This window comes from Staurois parvus, unplaced genomic scaffold, assembly GCF_062004578.1.
Source record: "Staurois parvus isolate SC_StPar_1 unplaced genomic scaffold, SC_StPar_1.0 ptg001431l, whole genome shotgun sequence".
Taxonomy (NCBI): domain Eukaryota; kingdom Metazoa; phylum Chordata; class Amphibia; order Anura; family Ranidae; genus Staurois; species Staurois parvus.
Window position 1 is genome coordinate 901,725 of NW_028319227.1, and position 8,149 is coordinate 909,873.

Genomic DNA, 8,149 nt, shown 5'->3' on the forward strand with positions numbered 1-8,149 from the left:
TGCTTTGTTTTGGGTCATGTAAATAGGGACAAAAGTATCCAAGATCTTCTCTTATCTGAAAAAAAATGATTTTGATTAGAAAGTATGAAGTGAGGCTTACCTCATGGTTGAAAACAGCGATGGTTTTGAGTTATCTTCAGGTCTTCTTTAAACACTTACTTCTCTCTAACTTCCAGGCCTTTATAAGCAAGGGGGAATACTCCATTATCCAATGAATACCCAGGTAAGTTTTCTTTTGTGTTGCAGAGGGAGGGCATTCTAGTGGGTCAAATGTAAATAGGGCCTTGCCTCTCAAAGCCACAGGTGGTACCAGTTGCAATCTCAGCATAACAATAGGGCGTTTTTGGTAATGTAAACTCTATTCAGAGGTTTAAGCAACAGCTAATCTTAGCAGTTTTGATTATGAAGTAAAATCCGAATGTGTGAGCAGGAGAACTCTATATATTTTATACCTTTCACCTGAGGAATATTTCTGAAATTTAAAATATAGAAGATGCAGACAGCTTGGTTTCAGCTGAAAGCTGTTGTAAGTTAGCATATTCAAAAATTTGCAGGATTTTAAACTTCTTGAGAACTCTATGAACCAATGGTATTGTAGGGTATACATCCCAATGGGTATGTTAACTTCCATATTGTAACTTGCAACTATGAAAGCCAAAATCCAAAGTCACAGGGTATAGAAAAAAGCCACCAAAAAGCACTGTACCAAGGAGCATCTCTTCCTAAATTCTTTGACAGCATTTTGTTTAAAATGATTTAAAAGAATCAGAAAGAGTTTTTAGAAAATAAAACACATTTAGCTATGCAAAGCAATAGTCCTGCTTCCATCCCAAATATGTTTCAAATCACTTAACCAATGAAAAAGAATATGAGTATTCACAGTTTAAAGACCAACCAAACAAAAAGCACTCAGTGAAATCCCAACATATAAGAAAGTGCTTTCATTTGACTTATCTGCAGACATAAAAATCACAAGGATAAAAGCAAATTTCCACTTGATCACTCCGGTCTACCAAAAATAACTCTTGGAAATAATATTGCTATCTAACCCTAAACATAGTTCACAATTGTCAAACCAAGAACCTTGATGATTTTCATGTTGATTCCTAGGTTTCATGAGAAACGTTTTAAAGAAATTGAGCTTTCTCCAAGTAACTTCATGAATGTTCTATCCAAGTAAGTCTGGTCACACAATACCCCAAACAGAAGAGCACACTTCCAATACGTCATCACAGAAAAGTGCTCCGTTTGGAGTTTTGCGCGCTAATATGTCTGAAATGGCTGTTAGGGAAAGGCATTGTGGCTGTGGATGCAGATAATCTGCTTCTCACCTTGGTCAAACAAGGTGACACTTACATGTTAAAAAACAAGGTTTTAAAGCCGAGATTTTTCTAATAAGGTACAGTGCTCTGCTTTGACTGAGTTGAAAGCATTGAAAGTAGAGGACTGGCCACTCTGATGCTCCTCATTTCATCTGGAAGGTTTAACCCAGTTCCCACATTGCCCAAAACAGGAAGCACTTTCTCACCAGCAATGGAACACAAGATAGTGCTTTGTTTTGGGTCATGTAAATAGGGACAAAAGTATCCAAGATCTTCTCTTATCTGAAAAAAAATGATTTTGATTAGAAAGTATGAAGTGAGGCTTACCTCATGGTTGAAAACAGCGATGGTTTTGAGTTATCTTCAGGTCTTCTTTAAACACTTACTTCTCTCTAACTTCCAGGCCTTTATAAGCAAGGGGGAATACTCCATTATCCAATGAATACCCAGGTAAGTTTTCTTTTGTGTTGCAGAGGGAGGGCATTCTAGTGGGTCAAATGTAAATAGGGCCTTGCCTCTCAAAGCCACAGGTGGTACCAGTTGCAATCTCAGCATAACAATAGGGCGTTTTTGGTAATGTAAACTCTATTCAGAGGTTTAAGCAACAGCTAATCTTAGCAGTTTTGATTATGAAGTAAAATCCGAATGTGTGAGCAGGAGAACTCTATATATTTTATACCTTTCACCTGAGGAATATTTCTGAAATTTAAAATATAGAAGATGCAGACAGCTTGGTTTCAGCTGAAAGCTGTTGTAAGTTAGCATATTCAAAAATTTGCAGGATTTTAAACTTCTTGAGAACTCTATGAACCAATGGTATTGTAGGGTATACATCCCAATGGGTATGTTAACTTCCATATTGTAACTTGCAACTATGAAAGCCAAAATCCAAAGTCACAGGGTATAGAAAAAAGCCACCAAAAAGCACTGTACCAAGGAGCATCTCTTCCTAAATTCTTTGACAGCATTTTGTTTAAAATGATTTAAAAGAATCAGAAAGAGTTTTTAGAAAATAAAACACATTTAGCTATGCAAAGCAATAGTCCTGCTTCCATCCCAAATATGTTTCAAATCACTTAACCAATGAAAAAGAATATGAGTATTCACAGTTTAAAGACCAACCAAACAAAAAGCACTCAGTGAAATCCCAACATATAAGAAAGTGCTTTCATTTGACTTATCTGCAGACATAAAAATCACAAGGATAAAAGCAAATTTCCACTTGATCACTCCGGTCTACCAAAAATAACTCTTGGAAATAATATTGCTATCTAACCCTCAACATAGTTCACAATTGTCAAACCAAGAACCTTGATGATTTTCATGTTGATTCCTAGGTTTCATGAGAAACGTTTTAATGAAATTGAGCTTTCTCCAAGTAACTTCATGAATGTTCTATCCAAGTAAGTCTGGTCACACAATACCCCAAACAGAAGAGCACACTTCCAATACGTCATCACAGAAAAGTGCTCCGTTTGGAGTTTTGCGCGCTAATATGTCTGAAATGGCTGTTAGGGAATGGCATTGTGGCTGTGGTTGCAGATAATCTGCTTCTCACCTTGGTCAAACAAGGTGACACTTACATGTTAAAAAACAAGGTTTTAAAGCCGAGATTTTTCTAATAAGGTACAGTGCTCTGCTTTGACTGAGTTGAAAGCATTGAAAGTAGAGGACTGGCCACTCTGATGCTCCTCATTTCATCTGGAAGGTTTAACCCAGTTCCCACATTGCCCAAAACAGGAAGCACTTTCTCACCAGCAATGGAACACAAGATAGTGCTTTGTTTTGGGTCATGTAAATAGGGACAAAAGTATCCAAGATCTTCTCTTATCTGAAAAAAAATGATTTTGATTAGAAAGTATGAAGTGAGGCTTACCTCATGGTTGAAAACAGCGATGGTTTTGAGTTATCTTCAGGTCTTCTTTAAACACTTACTTCTCTCTAACTTCCAGGCCTTTATAAGCAAGGGGGAATACTCCATTATCCAATGAATACCCAGGTAAGTTTTCTTTTGTGTTGCAGAGGGAGGGCATTCCAGTGGGTCAAATGTAAATAGGGCCTTGCCTCTCAAAGCCACAGGTGGTACCAGTTGCAATCTCAGCATAACAATAGGGCGTTTTTGGTAATGTAAACTCTATTCAGAGGTTTAAGCAACAGCTAATCTTAGCAGTTTTGATTATGAAGTAAAATCCGAATGTGTGAGCAGGAGAACTCTATATATTTTATACTTTTCACCTGAGGAATATTTCTGAAATTTCAAATATAGAAGATGCAGACAGCTTTTCAGCTGAAAGCTGTTGTAAGTTAGCATATTCAAAAATTTGCAGGATTTTAAACTTCTTGAGAACTCTATGAACCAATGGTATTGTAGGGTATACATCCCAATGGGTATGTTAATTTCCATATTGTAACTTGCAACTATGAAAGCCAAAATCCAAAGTCACAGGGTATAGAAAAAAGCCACCAAAAAGCACTGTACCAAGGAGCATCTCTTCCTAAATTCTTTGACAGCATTTTGTTTAAAATGATTTAAAAGAATCAGAAAGAGTGTTTAGAAAATAAAACACATTTAGCTATGCAAAGCAATAGTCCTGCTTCCATCCCAAATATGTTTCAAATCACTTAACCAATGAAAAAGAATATGAGTATTCACAGTTTAAAGACCAACCAAACAAAAAGCACTCAGTGAAATCCCAACATATAAGAAAGTGCTTTCATTTGACTTATCTGCAGACATAAAAATCACAAGGATAAAAGCAAATTTCCACTTGATCACTCCGGTCTACCAAAAATAACTCTTGGAAATAATATTGCTATCTAACCCTAAACATAGTTCACAATTGTCAAACCAAGAACCTTGATGATTTTTATGTTGATTCCTAGGTTTCATGAGAAACGTTTTAATGAAATTGAGCTTTCTCCAAGTAACTTCATGAATGTTCTATCCAAGTAAGTCTTGTCACACAATACCCCAAACAGAAGAGCACACTTCCAATACGTCATCACAGAAAAGTGCTCCGTTTGGAGTTTTGCGCGCTAATATGTCTGAAATGGCTGTTAGGGAAAGGCATTGTGGCTGTGGTTGCAGATAATCTGCTTCTCACCTTGGTCAAACAAGGTGGCACTTACATGTTAAAAAACAAGGTTTTAAAGCCGAGATTTTTCTAACAAGGTACAGTGCTCTGCTTTGACTGAGTTGAAAGCATTGAGAGTAGAGGACTGGCCACTCTGATGCTCCTCGTTTCATCTGGAAGGTTTAACCCAGTTCCCACATTGCCCAAAACAGGAAGCACTTTCTCACCAGCAATGGAACACAAGATAGTGCTTTGTTTTGGGTCATGTAAATAGGGACAAAAGTATCCAAGATCTTCTCTTATCTGAAAAAAAATGATTTTGATTAGAAAGTATGAAGTGAGGCTTACCTCATGGTTGAAAACAGCGATGGTTTTGAGTTATCTTCAGGTCTTCTTTAAACACTTACTTCTCTCTAACTTCCAGGCCTTTATAAGCAAGGGGGAATACTCCATTATCCAATGAATACCCAGGTAAGTTTTCTTTTGTGTTGCAGAGGGAGGACATTCCAGTGGGTAAATGTAAATAGGGCCTTGCCTCTCAAAGCCACAGGTGGTACCAGTTGCAATCTCAGCATAACAATAGGGCGTTTTTGGTAATGTAAACTCTATTCAGAGGTTTAAGCAACAGCTAATTTTAGCAGTTTTGATTATGAAGTAAAATCGGAATGTGTGAGCAGGAGAACTCTATATATTTTATACCTTTCACCTGAGGAATATTTCTGAAATTTAAAATATAGAAGATGCAGACAGCTTGGTTTCAGCTAAAAGCTGTTGTAAGTTAGCATATTCAAAAATTTGCAGGATTTTAAACTTCTTGAGAACTCTATGAACCAATGGTATTGTAGGTTATACATCCCAATGGGTATGTTAACTTCCATATTGTAACTTGCAACTATGAAAGCCAAAATCCAAAGTCACAGGGTATAGAAAAAAGCAACCAAAAAGCACTGTACCAAGGAGCATCTCTTCCTAAATTATTTGACAGCATTTTGTTTAAAATGATTTAAAAGAATCAGAAAGAGTGTTTAGAAAATAAAACACATTTAGCTATGCAAAGCAATAGTCCTGCTTCCATCCCAAATATGTTTCAAATCACTTAACCAATGAAAAAGAATATGAGTATTCACAGTTTAAAGACCAACCAAACAAAAAGCACTCAGTGAAATCCCAACATATAAGAAAGTGCTTTCATTTGACTTATCTGCAGACATAAAAATCACAAGGATAAAAGCAAATTTCCACTTGATCACTCCGGTCTACCAAAAATAACTCTTGGAAATAATATTGCTATCTAACCCTAAACATAGTTCACAATTGTCAAACCAAGAACCTTGATGATTTTCATGTTGATTCCTAGGTTTCATGAGAAACGTTTTAATGAAATTGAGCTTTCTCCAAGTAACTTCATGAATGTTCTATCCAAGTAAGTCTGGTCACACAATACCCCAAACAGAAGAGCACACTTCCAATACGTCATCACAGAAAAGTGCTCCGTTTGGAGTTTTGCGCGCTAATATGTCTGAAATGGCTGTTAGGGAATGGCATTGTGGCTGTGGTTGCAGATAATCTGCTTCTCACCTTGGTCAAACAAGGTGACACTTACATGTTAAAAAACAAGGTTTTAAAGCCGAGATTTTTCTAATAAGGTACAGTGCTCTGCTTTGACTGAGTTGAAAGCATTGAAAGTAGAGGACTGGCCACTCTGATGCTCCTCATTTCATCTGGAAGGTTTAACCCAGTTCCCACATTGCCCAAAACAGGAAGCACTTTCTCACCAGCAATGGAACACAAGATAGTGCTTTGTTTTGGGTCATGTAAATAGGGACAAAAGTATCCAAGATCTTCTCTTATCTGAAAAAAAATGATTTTGATTAGAAAGTATGAAGTGAGGCTTACCTCATGGTTGAAAACAGCGATGGTTTTGAGTTATCTTCAGGTCTTCTTTAAACACTTACTTCTCTCTAACTTCCAGGCCTTTATAAGCAAGGGGGAATACTCCATTATCCAATGAATACCCAGGTAAGTTTTCTTTTGTGTTGCAGAGGGAGGGCATTCCAGTGGGTCAAATGTAAATAGGGCCTTGCCTCTCAAAGCCACAGGTGGTACCAGTTGCAATCTCAGCATAACAATAGGGCGTTTTTGGTAATGTAAACTCTATTCAGAGGTTTAAGCAACAGCTAATCTTAGCAGTTTTGATTATGAAGTAAAATCGGAATGTGTGACCAGGAGAACTCTATATATTTTATACTTTTCACCTGAGGAATATTTCTGAAATTTAAAATATAGAAGATGCAGACAGCTTTTCAGCTGAAAGCTGTTGTAAGTTAGCATATTCAAAAATTTGCAGGATTTTAAACTTCTTGAGAACTCTATGAACCAATGGTATTGTAGGGTATACATCCCAATGGGTATGTTAACTTCCATATTGTAACTTGCAACTATGAAAGCCAAAATCCAAAGTCACAGGGTATAGAAAAAAGCCACCAAAAAGCACTGTACCAAGGAGCATCTCTTAATAAATTCTTTGACAGCATTTTGTTTAAAATGATTTTAAAGAATCAGAAAGAGTGTTTAGAAAATAAAACACATTTAGCTATGCAAAGCAATAGTCCTGCTTCCATCCCAAATATGTTTCAAATCACTTAACCAATGAAAGAGAATATGAGTATTCACAGTTTAAAGACCAACCAAACAAAAAGCACTCAGTGAAATCCCAACATATAAGAAAGTGCTTTCATTTGACTTATCTGCAGACATAAAAATCACAAGGATAAAAGCAAATTTCCACTTGATCACTCCGGTCTACCAAAAATAACTCTTGGAAATAATATTGCTATCTAACCCTAAACATAGTTCACAATTGTCAAACCAAGAACCTTGATGATTTTCATGTTGATTCCTAGGTTTCATGAGAAACGTTTTAATGAAATTGAGCTTTCTCCAAGTAACTTCATGAATGTTCTATCCAAGTAAGTCTGGTCACACAATACCCCAAACAGAAGAGCACACTTCCAATACGTCATCACAGAAAAGTGCTCCGTTTGGAGTTTTGAGCGCTAATATGTCTGAAATGGCTGTTAGGGAAAGGCATTGTGGCTGTGGTTGCAGATAATCTGCTTCTCACCTTGGTCAAACAAGGTGACACTTACATGTTAAAAAACAAGGTTTTAAAGCCGAGATTTTTCTAATAAGGTACAGTGCTCTGCTTTGACTGAGTTGAAAGCATTGAAAGTAGAGGACTGGCCACTCTGATGCTCCTCATTTCATCTGGAAGGTTTAACCCAGTTCCCACATTGCCCAAAACAGGAAGCACTTTCTCACCAGCAATGGAACACAAGATAGTGCTTTGTTTTGGGTCATGTAAATAGGGACAAAAGTATCCAAGATCTTCTCTTATCTGAAAAAAAATGATTTTGATTAGAAAGTATGAAGTGAGGCTTACCTCATGGTTGAAAACAGCGATGGTTTTGAGTTATCTTCAGGTCTTCTTTAAACACTTACTTCTCTCTAACTTCCAGGCCTTTATAAGCAAGGGGGAATACTCCATTATCCAATGAATACCCAGGTAAGTTTTCTTTTGTGTTGCAGAGGGAGGACATTCCAGTGGGTCAAATGTAAATAGGGCCTTGCCTCTCAAAGCCACAGGTGGTACCAGTTGCAATCTCAGCATAACAATAGGGCGTTTTTGGTAATGTAAACTCTATTCAGAGGTTTAAGCAACAGCTAATCTTAGCAGTTTTGATTATGAAGTAA